This window comes from Typopeltis vanoorti, chromosome 2 (genome assembly GCF_054136105.1).
Source record: "Typopeltis vanoorti isolate ZY-2024b chromosome 2, IOZ_Tvanoo_1.0, whole genome shotgun sequence".
In the NCBI taxonomy this organism is placed as follows: domain Eukaryota; kingdom Metazoa; phylum Arthropoda; class Arachnida; order Uropygi; family Thelyphonidae; genus Typopeltis; species Typopeltis vanoorti.
This window is the reverse complement of record NC_143550.1, coordinates 163,006,026-163,020,493: the sequence shown is the minus strand read 5'-3', so window position 1 is coordinate 163,020,493 and position 14,468 is coordinate 163,006,026. Positions and strand designations below refer to the sequence as shown.

At 36.7% G+C, this 14,468-nt stretch overlaps 1 protein-coding gene across 3 annotated transcripts in view; it reads left to right on the top strand.

The window, feature by feature from the left end:
* LOC150109592 (activin receptor type-1-like) overlaps positions 1-14,468 on the top strand; it is a 238,237-nt gene that overhangs the window by 40,696 nt on the left and 183,073 nt on the right. Inside the window, exon 1 of one of the 3 annotated variants that reach the window (XM_090409157.1) lies at positions 2,983-3,039. The exons of 1 other annotated variant lie outside the window; for it this stretch is intronic. The gene's annotated coding sequence lies outside the window, so the exon portion shown is untranslated. Of the gene's footprint in view, positions 1-2,982; positions 3,040-11,827; positions 11,965-14,468 lie in introns of those variants that run through there. One more of the 3 variants, XM_090409149.1, reaches the window with a different exon arrangement.

The following is a 14,468-nucleotide window of genomic DNA, read 5'->3' as shown; positions in this document are numbered from 1 at the left end:
ACCGGTTAACAGGTCTAGCAGACCATGCTTTGGATACCTTACACAGAATCAGATGGAAGAAAATTACCATGCTCCATCACAGCAAATACAGACTTGAAAGACTTTTTAGACTTAAAATAAAAACAACGTGGTCTTAATAAATATGGCTGTATTAAACTTCCCAAAAATTGGAAAACTTTAATTCTTCGGCCTCCCGCCCCACATCTAAGTCTAGCCACCAGCACCCATAGAGAGCGGCCCTCATAGGACTTGACTCTTTATTATTTTGTCTTATTTCTTCCACGTATTGTTTCTTGCATGTTTCTGCGTGTGCAATTTTAGCATTGTATTCATGATGATATCTGTCTGCAGACGAAATGTTGAAATCGATTAAACCTAATATTTAATTATTTCTCTTTGTGCTTTAAGTTATTCCATTCAACATGAATGTAAGCCACCACCTAACCCTAAATGGTCTTCTTCCCTGCTTCATTGTTTTAAAAACTGCCTCACCATCCTCTCTCATTTCTTTCTTTCTTTTTTTTCCTCCCTTGTTGTTAAACATCTTTCTCAGAACTTTCATATTTTTATTATTATCAATGATTTCTTTAATAGTTTTAGTATTAAAGGACCAGATTTCATGTGTCATTATTTTTCAGAATTCTGAATATTCTATTGAATTTCTTGTGTGAGCATCTCTTTTTAATTCTGCATTTTGAAATCTTGAATTTCTTTTGAAAGTTTGGCACTTATTCAAAATTCTATGGTGAGATTGTCTGACCTAGGCACTTTTCGTTGCTTAAAATTCCTTAAATGCTTGTTTGAGTTATTGGTGTATTACGTAAGCTTGATGATGTGGTGGCAGAGCTCGTGTATTCACATTCCTGGAATATTTGGAATTATTTTGAAAAAAAAAAAAAAAATCAGCTAACGCCTTTTTATTCCCGTATATACGGGAGTAGGCGAGGCCATTTAGCCCTATCTAACTTTTGGAGACTGAGTGGGCAGTTCAATCTCCACTGGTACCCAATCAGAGACAGATGGCCCAAGGCTATCACTAATTAAGCGGTACGCAGTGAAGAGAGACGGCTCAAATGTGCCGCCATCTCGTGGTCTCTAACCCTAACACAATATATTTAATGTCTGAAATAATGTGGGTTCTACGGTCGATTTTCTTGAGTTTACAGGACGAAAAACCCGAGTTTCCGGGAGGAAAAACCTGCTTGCCCGTGCCAGAGATCGACTAACTCGGGAACCGGTCGAAAAAAGGCTTAGAAAAATTTCCTCTAGTCGCTGACTAGACTCGAAACCAAGACTTCCTTCGTGCGGCCTAGCGCGATGGTGTGCAAACGCCACATCCACTGAGCTACACAGGCGGGAATTATTTTCATATTTTAAGAATTCATTGTTGTGGTATTCGTTGTAGTATTATTATAAATTATTATTTGATTTCTATAGCACTTGAAGCTATGCTGGTAATATTCATTATCTGGATATTTTTTTGAAAAAAACTTATTATGCTTTTTGTTGTCCTCTAATTTTTTTGTAGTGCTATAAATAAATAAATCAGCTAACGCCTTTGTTACTGTTAGTTTCTGACCATATCAGAAAACTGCAGTACTTAATTTGTTTTAATACTTTATAATCAGTTTGTAAGATAAAGTCTGTTGTCTGTTTTACTGTCTTTGGGTGCCACTTACAACTTTTTTTTTTATTTAATACCAATTGGGCATTTAACCATAAGAGGTCAATTTTAAAGGTCTCGAATTAGTACTGTAGCGCAGTTAAAACAACTGGATTGGAAAAGGCTTGAGTGCTATTCTCGTCATTACGAGAGGAATCTTTATATGCCCTTTTCAATTTAAGGTGAGCTAGCTGACCTCATATAGTTCTGCATCGACCATAGAAAATTCACACAATTGACAGACATACCCGTAGTTGGTAAGTAAATGATGTGGTATTGACAGTGGATTGTACAGTGTTGACTGTGAGCGTGGAGGTTGCGTGTAATAATAATTTGATTTTTACTTACATTTCTAGCAAAACATAATCTATACATGACACACTACTATCATTGAATTTCTTCGTCGGAACATTAATATATTGTTCGAGATCATGCATTAATCCAGAATCAGTTTCTCAGAAAAGCCATATTCATATTAGCAATTAGCATCAAATATTGTTTCCTCTACTACATATCTTTCACTTCTTGTATAAAACTACCTCTGTGGAAGTATTCGGCTACTTTATTTATTATTATTATTAATATTTTTTTAACAATTTCCACACACAAGAGTTCGCAAATCCTAACACAGTGCTACAACAGATGACAGTTTGTGGAGAAAACGGAATGGATAGTGCTGTTCCAAAGAACAGAGGCAATGGAACGAAAGAGGAAGTTGAGAAGAGTTGGTTCGATAAGTTTGAACCATCTTTTTAAAATTGATAGCCATTAAATAGAAATTATGATAAGCTAAATATGTTTGTATTATCATGGTAATCAAGCCTTGAGCTTTCGTTGCTCATTTAGTAACGATTATGCCCTTTAGTTGAAAAAAAAACTAGATTCGAATTTTGTGCACAAAATTCGACCGTTATTGTACCGTTATAAAGGCATTTCAACTGAAGGTGATCTCACATGGAGGCGAAAGAGTTTTCATCCTGCAAGATAAACTTACCAGCCGAGAATACACGCAGTTGACAAATAGTAATCTGTGTTGATAGAATTAACTCGATCTGTGCACATTAATTAGATTTTATATAAAGTCAAAGTTTACTTCGCCATGATAGGCCATTGAGCTCAATACGTAAGAACAAGATTGTTGTTAGGATATATGCCATCCCTAAATTCTAGCAAATATGTAAATATGAATAAAAAAACGTTATTTTTATGGTTAAGATACAATTTTGGCGATTTTTGTCACCCTTCAAACTTTCCATTCTTAGGCATTGCCTTAGTTGCTTAGGTTGTAACGGCCCTTGCGTCGGAGGAAGATGAAGAAGAAAAAAGAGATGATGAAAATCGTCGAATTTTTGACTCCAAGAAGTATTCTATTTGTTGTAATAATAAGTTGACATTTTTGGCTGTTTTCATTTTTATATTACTATTATTTATTATTATTTTTTAACAGAGATAGAATTTCGAATAGACTTCTCCAGATCTGTGCGTATCGATAATTTTTTTTTAATTGCCTGTTTGTTACAAATAGGTTTCTTCATCTTTAACTGGCATTTCTACATATTAATACTTTGATATTTAGTTGATATCTTAATTTTATGGGTTCCATTTTTAGTATATATATATATATATATATATATATATATACACACAATATTTTTTAAGTACATTCTTATATATATTGTTATATTCTTATATATATATATATATATATATTAGGATAACCAAGCAATTTTATATGCTTGGTTATTTTAGCTCCTAATCCCAAGTGTGCAAACAATTAAGTTTGCGCCTGAAACAAAGTTCAAGTCTAAAGATGGTACAACACCAGGGCAGCTCATTGTAAAGGTGGTTAAAGCTTTGATCACTATTCTTAGTATTTTCCCATAATGTAAAGCACATCTCACTAGAAGATGTATACTGCAATGCATTATGGGTGGGGTCACTACCCAGACCGGTTTCGACCTTTTTTGAGGTCTCCTCAGTGAGTAGCTAGACCCAAAATACCAAGGTTTTAGTAATACAAAGCCTTATCAACTTTAATTATATATAAGTTGCAACAAGGTGTATTAAGTTTTAATAAAAATCTCTGGAGGAGATAAAAATCTCTGGAGGAGATCTTGGGATTAGGAGCTAAAATAACCAAGCATATAAAATTGCTTGGTTATCCTAATATACAATATACCCAAGTTAAAAATTTATTCCCATATATATATATATATATATATATATATATATATATATATATATATATATATATATATATATATATATATCTTATGTATATTGTATACATACAATATTTTTTTTAAGTACTGGGTGATTATAAAATAAAGTCCAGTGTTCAGAGCCATCTAGCGAGTAATGTATTGGACGAAACACACCAATATTCGGTAGACGTACACAGTGGAACATAGGGATTCGATTTAACGGAAAAAAGTACCAAAAGTCGCCAACAGGGGAAATTTTGGCGCTGTTTACCGAGTAAAATGCATTAATTTGCATTATCGCGTTTCTTGTGAGCGATCATGCAATAAAAGGAAAGCCTGTGAGATTTCCTATCATTTGTAGACGAACTGCTTTTCGATGCCTCTTACCTTACGCGAGCGTGCTTTGTTAGTCAAACTCAATTATCAGCAGAACAATAATGCCAGTGCTTGTCTTCGTGATTTTCGACGTATGAAAAATTTACGAAAAGGACCGATTAGCATAACGAACTTACGAAAACTGATTCGGTGATTTGAAACTACTGGAACTCTAGCAGTGCAGGTAGGCAGGGGATGCAAACCAATCAATCACTAACAAGTTGAACAAGTTGCAACTGCTATTGTGAAACAGGAGATGACGAATCTGCAGGGTACCAGCAGTGCACGAGCAATATCCCGCAAACGGATATCGCATACACAACGGTGTGGAAAATCCTACATGAGATGTTGAAGTTTTACCCCTATAAAATCAGTCATGTTCAAGAATTACGCCCTGATTTCGTGTGATGCGACCACACGAATCGACTTATCTTTGAGATTCTTAGCGCTCATGAAAGTGGATGATGCATGGCCGTGGCAGATTTTATGGAGTGACGAAGCGCACTTTTATTTGAACGGCGATATTAACACACGCAACTGTCGCATTTGGGCTGCAACTAATCCGCCGTGTGTCTGCAGATGCCTATCCACTCGCCCAAAGTCACAGTGTGGTGCGGATTTACGGCATCTTTTATCATCGGTCCATACTTTTACGAAGACAATCGCCAAAATGGACCAGTGACCTGTTCCGTCAAGCCAATATGCTACAGAACTTTGTGGTTCCACAACTGCAGCAAAGAGAATGTCTCGATTCGACCATCTTCATGCAGGATAGTGCACCACCCCACATCGGACTTCAGGTACAGCGTGTTTTGCGACAACATTTCTCTGGCAGAAGAATCATTAGTCGTGCATTTCCCACGCCATGGCCACCGAGATTGCCTGATCTCAATCCTTGTGACTTTTGGCTGTGGGGATTTCTTAAAAGCAGTATCAAGGACATGTACCCGATATTCCAACTTTGAAAGATCGAATAACGTTACACGTGAGACAAATCAATTCCGATATGTTGCGAGCCACTGTGGAAAATGTGCACCATATGCAGTTCCTGGAACATGAGAATGGTGGTCATATTGAACCTCATTTGTAATTAACAATAAACGTCATGAAATTGATGTGTGCTGTGCTGTCTCTCATTTGCCATTTAGTCATTCATTAGTCACATCTACTAAAATTCATTTGGAAGCGCCAAAATTTCCCCTGTTGGCGATTTTTGGTACTATTGGTACTATTTTTTTTCGTTAAATCGAATCCCCATGTTCCACTGTGTACGTCTACCGAATATTGGTGTGTTTCGTCCAATACATTACTCGCTAGAGGGCTCTGAGCACTTGACGTTATTTTATAATCACCCAGTACATTAAAAAGCACCTCCGTAGCGCAATTGGAAGAACGACGGTACATTGCACCCTTCAATTGGAATAGGCCTAAGTTCGATTCTCGTCGCGACTGGAGGAATCTTTATCTGGACGATTTCAATAGAAGGTGAGTTAGCCGAGCTCATACGAGGTAGCAGGGTTTTTTCTCCCAGAAACTCGGGTTTTTCATCCCGCATACAGACAAATCGGCCCTCCAGAACACACGCAATTTACAGAGAAAAAATACTAGTTGTGGTGGAGGTAGGCGGTAGATGGCATTGATGGAAATGATTTGTAGTAGAGGTTCAATGTAGTGGTTGAGACAGTTGTAGGTGTCCTCCCCCGATGAGTCTTCGGACTCCTTGGAGATATCAGGAATAATAATAATAATAATAATAATGATAATTCAATGTCAGAAAATAAAAAGTTTCATAATTATTTAGTCGAGTTAAGATGTATATTTTGCAACACAGGCATTGTTATATTTTATCAGCTATCATTGTTTATAAGTTGGTTTTACTCAGTTTTTCCTCGGAGTTTACAAAGGACCTTACTTCTACACACATGATGCACCATACATTGTGAGAACATGAAGAATTTACCATCTTTTGTCTAGGGACATTTAATGTTACTGTTTGCTTACATTCCTTTGCTTTTGATTTCCAGTGATGCTCATTTAACTTTATTTTGTCTTGAGATGTTTACAGATATCACTAATATTTAGTTTGTAACTGATGCTCTTGTGACATTTCAGCAATTTGTTTCAGATTATATTATTACCATTATCGGACATTCACGGAATCAAGAGTCTTATTGTGAGAGGTTCCTCTCTCTCTCTCTCTCTCTTACACACACACACACACAGCTCATCATACCGCGATTTAAACGTATTCACTGTATTTTCACTCGCCACACTTTCAGGCAATGCACTCCACTCTTCCTGCAAAAAAACCTCACCGCTTTGCTCACGCTCTCCTTATACAACTTCCAGGAATGACCTCTTGTTCTCCACCTGTCTCTAGCCATTCTTTGAAAAATCTCATCCACATTAATCTCATCTGGTAATTACCCCCCTTACCAACTTATATGGCTTGATCATACTCCTTCCTTATATTCACTAGGCTCTGCAGCTTGCATTCTTTCTCTTCGTACTCAACACTCCAAAGACCCGAAACCGACTTAGTCAATCATCTCCGAATCCTCTTCATCCTTTTGAAAATCAAGTGACCAAATCTGTGTATAGTAAACCATATGCGGTCTGAACAGAGCTTTCTTCATACATTGGAATCATAAATCCTTGTACATGTGAGTGTTCTCCGCATCATTGCCTTAATCCGATGTGCTGCCCTCACAATTTTAGCAAAATGTCCCCGAAATTTTAGGTCTTTATCCACTATTACCTCTAGATCTTTCTTCTCTTCTATCTCCTATAAGATATTCCCACCAATCTTATACTCTGCATCCCATCTTTGCTTCCCAAATTTAAAACCATACACTCTGCTACATTTAACTGATAACCCCACCCACCTACCCACCCAGTTTATTCAGTTGCTCTTGCAAGGCTACCACATCTGTTCTACTTCTCGTAGCCATCGCCAACTTAGCATTATCTGCAAACAACTGCATATCACCATCCAACCCCTTCACAATATCTCATCATTTACATACAAATTAAACAACAACGGTCCCCGAACAGACTCCTGGGGCACATTTTCTCATCTGGTATATCGCTTCCCCCATATACAACTTGCTGATATCTATCATATAGCCAGTCTCTAATCCAATGTAGTAATCTACCATCTAACCCCAGTATATGTATTTGAAGTTAATAATTATAATCTTTTCCATGTTTTTTTGTTTACAATGCACAGTTTCGACATCGTCTTCGTTAAAGTTAACTTTAATTTACTTGAAATTTTATTTATTATTTCATGAGCATTTTTCTTGTTTCATAGGGAATACTTACTATTTCTAGCAGAGACGTAGGAACGCTTTGGCATTGGGACAGTTACCAGTCATCGAAAGAAATGATCACACTATAAAAGGCTCTTAGCTACGAATTTGCCAAGGGCACTAAAAGCCTAGCTGCATTGCTGTTTCCCAGGCATTTATTCTCAAAGTAATTCACTTCATCGTATCACGAGAGCCTCCGTAGCTCAGTCGGTATAGACGAAGCCCTTTGGTTGGAAAGACTTGGATTCGATTCCCGTCCAAGACGTGAGGAACCTTTATTTGCCCTTTATCTCTTTCGACTAAAGGTGAGTTAGCCGGTCTCATACGAAGGTTTTTTTTTTTTTTTTTCACCCGGAAACTTAGGTTTTTCGCCTCCCAGAACAGGCAAACCGGCCCACGCATCTACAGACGTAGGACACACTCGGAGGCATAGGGACTAACAACCTTATCCTCGAGGCGGTCGCGGTTTCAAATCGTAATAGGTCATGCCTAATACGGGAAGCGAGGAAGAGTGTATCGTGAATTTAATGTAGTGTGCAGCTCCGAATTTCTACGTTTTCCATTTCGGCATTTTTAGTTCTTTGTGTGTTAGTCAGCAGTCAGAGATTTTAAAAAATCACTTGTTTTGTTTGATATATGCTTCATCATACCATGAACGTCGCTTCCCGCTTGAAATGCATCTTTGCGATCATTATTATCAACAGGCCTTCGTGGAGTCAAAAGACTCATTCGTGGAAGTCCCGCTCTCATATGCACACCTCATCGTACCTCAACTTAAATGTATTCACTGTCTGCACTCACCACGCTCAAGCAATGCATTCCAGTCACCCACCATTCTCCATGCAAAAAATCTACTCCTCATCCCCTTGCTCACAGTCGCCTTATATAGCTTCCAGGGATGGACTCTTGTTTTCCCCCTGTATCCAGATATTCTATGAAAAATCTCATCCACATTAATCTGGTAACTATCCCTTACCAATTTATACGTTTCGGTCATGTTTTCCTTTTTTCTTCTATCCACTAGGCTCTGTAATTTGCATTTTCTCAATGTCGTCATATTCCACATTCCAGAGACTAGAATTTTCACCTTTTGAAAACCAGGCGACCATATCTGTGCATGATCAAAGCCTTGTACAGTGGAATCATAACATCCTTACTTCTACATTGTGTTCTCCGCATCTTTCCCATAATCCGCTGTGTTGTCCTCACAATTTTAACAAAAGGTCCACGATATTTCAAGACATTATCCATTATCACTCCCAGATCTTTCATCTCTTCTACCTTCTCTAAATTATCTCCACCAATCCTATACTTTGCATCCCATCTTTACTTTCCAAATTTTAAAATCTTATACTTTGCAACATTAAACTGACATCTCCCACACACACACTCACTCATTTAGACAGTCTATTTAGGTCCTCTTGCAAAGCTGCATCTGCGCTACTTCTCATGATTTTCCCCAACTTTACATAATCTTTAAACAACTGTATATCACCATTTAAGCCCTTTCCACTGTCATTTACATACAAATTAGACAACGGCCCCCATAACAGACCCCTGGGGCATGCCACTAGTGACTCGTCTTCTGGGATATCACTCCATACAGCCAATCTCCAACCAATGCACTAATCTACTATCCAACCCCATCTGTTCCAATTTAACTACTAGTTTTCATGTAGCAATCTATTCAAAGGCTTTGCAAAATCTAAATATACTACTGTATATGCACTTCCCTTGTTCAATGTATTCGTCACCTTGTTATAATAAGTAAGTAGATTGCTAAAACATTGTCTTCTTTTAGCAAATCATTTCTGTCCATTAAAGAGAATTCTGCTGCTGTTGACCCAGTTCAATCTTTGTCCTCATTAGATTCTCTAACACCTTGACCACAACTCCATAGCCAATTGGCCTATAATTCGAAGCCTTAGTTTTATCATCCCCTTTATGAAGTGGAACAATTCTGCCATCTTTTCATTCCTTTGGAACCTGAGCTAATCTAAGACTCACGTTAAAAATGTAAGTTAAAGCTGTTGTTAACTCTAAACATTCCTGCAAGACATTCGGTGATATACCATCAAGCCTTGTTGACATCAAGTTTGCTCAATTCCTCACGTTATCACTGACCAACATCATCCTCCCATCATTATTCTTCCTTCTACTGGCCATGTATATATATATAAAAAAACTCCCTAGGGTTTATATTAATCTCATTAAAATAAATCCTAGGGAGTTTTCTCTACTCTTACCAATGAGTCACCTTCCTTGCTTGCTCCTTGTACTACTCATGTAACTGATTATCGCCACTCATCTTGTGCCGCCTCCACAATGCATTTTTCTTCCAGTTGCATGCTTTACTCTTCAGTTATCAATTTTACACCTACCTTATTTAATTTCCTGACCTTTGGAATATGCTTAGTCATTGCCTCTTAGTCATTCTTCCTGAGTAGAGACCAAGCAATATTGATTTCCTTCCCATCCATTATGTAGACCGGACTGTCGACTGCTGGTAGGGTTACCAGATGTCTGGAAACCCTTTATTTTAGCCAAACTCTCCTTTTTCTTTATTGAAACGGAAAAGGACGCATTTTGTCCTTTATTTTCATTTTTTCAATGCCTGTGCCTCATGATGGCATTGGTGGATTTCCGTACAGGCGTAGGGTACATTTCGGAACCCACATACACAGGACTCCCAAAACCCTTTGAAATAAAAATATAAGTTTATTTCAAAGTTTTGACTCACACGAAGACAGACCTAGTCATTGCTTCAATAACTGACAAACGTGGACTGTACAGCCCTGACAAAGGTTCTCCTATTTATTGAGTGTGATAGTTTCATTTTACAATGCAGCGATATCAGGGCACTTAATTCGGCGAAATACTTTTTCACCGGGTATTGTACGTCCACAGTTGAAAGAACCTTAGTTGACTCGGTGGCAAGAGTCCATTCGTGTTGAAGGGGAGAAATTAGACAATGTACGTAATCGTCACCAACACACAAAATCACGTGCTTTATACGTAAAATTTTCCATCTGTTATATAAGCAAAATAGTTACTACTTTAAAAACTACACCTAGCTGCGCAACGACTACAAAATGCACCAACAAATCTTGAAAAATGGTTTCAAAAATGGAGAACAGACGTCAATGCAGACTAGAGCACGGCCATACTCTTTACAAGGAAGAAAGCAAACCACCACAGAGCAGTCACAACGTTCAATACCCATATCTCATGGCAAAAAGAAGTAAAATACCTGGGAATCAAACTAGATAACTGACTGAACTTCAACTCCCACATCTCTCATGCCTGCAACAAAGCTAACTCAGCAATAGCTCAACTCTACTCTCTACTCAACCGAAGAAGCAAAGTCAGTCCAGAAAGCAAACTAAGAATATACAAAGCAATCATCAGATCCACACTAACTTACGGTTCACCAGCGTGGAGCCGCACCTCCCCTAGCAACATCAAAAGATTACAAATAATCCAAACCAAATGCCTCCGAATGATCTTCGATGCCCCATGGTTTGTAAGGAACACTATCCTCCACCAAGACGGAAACCTGCCAGACATACCTACTTTTCTCCTCCAGATAGCAGCCAAGTACTTTGCTCAGGCATCACTCCATCCCAACCAACCCATTCGCGAATCATCAGATTACGATGAAAAAGACAGATGGAAACATAAACGCCCAAAGGCTTGCTCTGATCACAGATTGAAATAATTCTACACAGCCCTAATTAGGGCGAGCTAGGTGCTCAAAACTTTCATTAAATAATTAAAACGTACCGTTTACGGGATAAAAATCCAAAGGATTGATGTCCATCTTGCCATAAAAGTTAACAGTTTAAAAACTACAATGTCCATAAAAGAAAAGCTAATTTTCTGACGTATAATAATGATGAACTCATCCCCCAATATGGATTGATTACTCTATTATCGGAATGAATTCTCCTACTTCTGCTATGCGCAGAAGTGTCAAAAGGTCTCGTATCTGTTGTCGAACAGTAGCCTCGAAGTTTGGTTACAGAAAATTGCCTGCCAATCTTTCTGTCTCTGAGATTTCTTCCGAATATTATACTATAAAATTATAAGGTTATTTTAAATATTAAAATTGAATGTGAATATTTCGAAATATTAAAATTAATATATTTATACTGTGTTGTTTTTGCTGTACTCATAAATCGCAAATTCTTGAAATCTTCTTGATAGGTTTCTTGTGAAAAAGAATACGAAAGAAGAGGATTTAGTTACTGTAGTTGAAATAATTCACATTCATCATTCAGTAAAGCATCACCATTCTTATAACTCATTAGATTGCAGCATGAAGTCGAACTCTACACTTTACAATGATTCAAAAATTGCATCAAAAATATTATGTGGAGGAACTAAATCTGCTACCATTGTAATGTTTTAGGTAAAAAAAAAAAAAAAAAGCATTGAGAATTGTTTTGGATGATTTAAAACATTATGATCCACTTTCTTTCTTTCTTTCTTTTTTTTTTTTTAAAGAGATTGATGCTTCTAATAGAAAGGATATTAAAATGTTTCCTTTGACAATTCAGCAGTTCTACAAAGAATATGGTCTTAGGAACTACCGGTATTTAGTTTTTTTTTTTTTTTTTTTTTTTTTTTTTGAAAATGCCTGATGTAAGTGGAATGTTTGAGTGTCTAAAAAATTCAATGAGTAATTTAGTTTTGGATTGGAAAAGAGTATCTAGTTTCAGTGCAACAATGCAGATCGGACTTTTGGGAATAATAAAATCTTACTCCAAAATATTAAGGAATTAAATGAAGACATAATTAAAGCAAACTGCGATGCTCACATTATTCATAATTTAGTTAAATACGAGTATGCTTTCAGTAATTTTATAAATATTGTCCTGAAAAATCTATGATAATTTTTCTATTTCAGCTAAAAGAAGGGATAAGCTTAAAGAATCCGTGAGTTTGCCGAAACCCAGTTTAAGGAAATTTTGAGACACATACCGATTAGATGGCTGTCGTTACAACCATATATAGAACGAATTTTGCTTTCATGAAAGCAAATGAAAGGCTTTGAGCCTTTATTTAGTAAGCAAAACCAAAAGACTGTTCCAAACAGCTTTTTAAAATCCTTCAAATTAATGAAACTTCAACAGAGGTCCTTATAATTATAGTACAGTATTATATTTTATTTTCTCAATGCATGCTATCGAAATAATTTATAAACCAATAAAAGAGCTTCAAAAGAATAAAACATCTACCAGTGATATTTTTTTATATACTGAATGATCTAAAAAATTCACCGAAGAATCGTCTTGATCATGATTTTTTTTTTTTTTTTTTTTTGGTATCCAGTTCATCAGAAACTGTGTCAACCTATGAAAAATTTAAAACTTATTCCCGTACTTCGAGTCGATAGCATTTATTTTTGAAAAGTGTGCTTTTCAAAACTTTCAAATATTTTCAAGGTCATTTCGTATGTTTTTTCAGTGCCGGAGACTGGCAAATTCAGAAAGGATTTGTTCAGTTCCACTTATTAAAAGCGAACTAATGATATACTCCAATTTTAAAAATACTTGCTTAGATTTTTCTGAGAAAATGAAAAATGATGCCGAAGTTCTTAAGGCTGCTTGAATTAGTATAAAATATGTTGTTGTTATTATTATTATTATTATTGAGACTTCCAGGGAGTCAAGGACTCATCGTCCAATGTGAATGATTTCTAGCTATTAAACAGTATGCTTTTTTTTTCTTCTACCTAAAATTACTTTAGCTTTATGTCAATTATTATTATTATTATTATACAATCACTTCCTGCAGTCAAGACTCATTAAGGGAAGCTATAGTAATATATTATTAATAAGGGAATATATTAGTAACAAGGGAAGCTATAGTAATGCATTCTAACAGAGATAATGTTTATCATACCTCATCTTAAGTGGTTCAATGTTTCCGCACTCATCATCTCATTTGACAATACATTCCACCCTTCATGCAAAAAAAGGTCATGCCGCACTCTCTTACGCACCACACCTTTATACAATGACTGACCTCTTGTCTCTATCCTCTTCTCTCCTTCAACCCTTTGAGAAATATCCTCGGTATCTATTTGATAAGTATTTTTCAGCAGTTTATGTACCAGTCATATCGCCCCTCTTCCGCCTATTGACTAGCGTCTGTAATCCACATTCTTTCAGCCTGTCTTTCATAGTCAGTATTCCACAACCTTGATATTGTTTTTGTTATCCCTTCTGAACTTTTTCCAGAGCTTGCATCTGGACTATTGCGTATCGATTTGGTCACCTGTGTTCCTAGGTGAGAAGTGTTCTTCTTAGTATACTGGCATTTCTTTGTGTTGTTTATATTATTTTTGCAATATGTCCCTTGAACTTCAATTCTTTATCCCAAGATCGCACGCTTCCTCCACATCCTGTAATACAACGTCTCCAATATGATACACAGCTCTACTTTTTTAAGATCCAAAGTGCAAAACCTTTCATTTACTGGTGTTAAATTGACATTCCCATTTGTCTTCCCACATAGCCACTTTATTCAAATCGCTCTGAAGCACAAGTACATCGTACATCTTCATCATTCCTAATAACTTTTTCTAGCTTGGCATCATCCGCAAACTGAATATCAGCTTGCAGACCACTTGCAATATCATTAACAAACAAATTGAACAGCAGTGGTCCTAGAACAGAACCCTGTGGGACTCTACTGGTAACTCTCCTCCTGAGAGACGTGGCACCTCTGTACACAACCGTTAGAAAGCCAGTCTGCTATCCAATCAACCAACTGATTTTCCAATCCCATTTGCCTTAACTTATATACCAGTTTGTTAAACTGGTATATAAGTATATATAAAAATTAATGTATTAGACTTGCATTTAAAGTTTTGGACCAATTCATTCTTTTTATATCATCCAAACCATT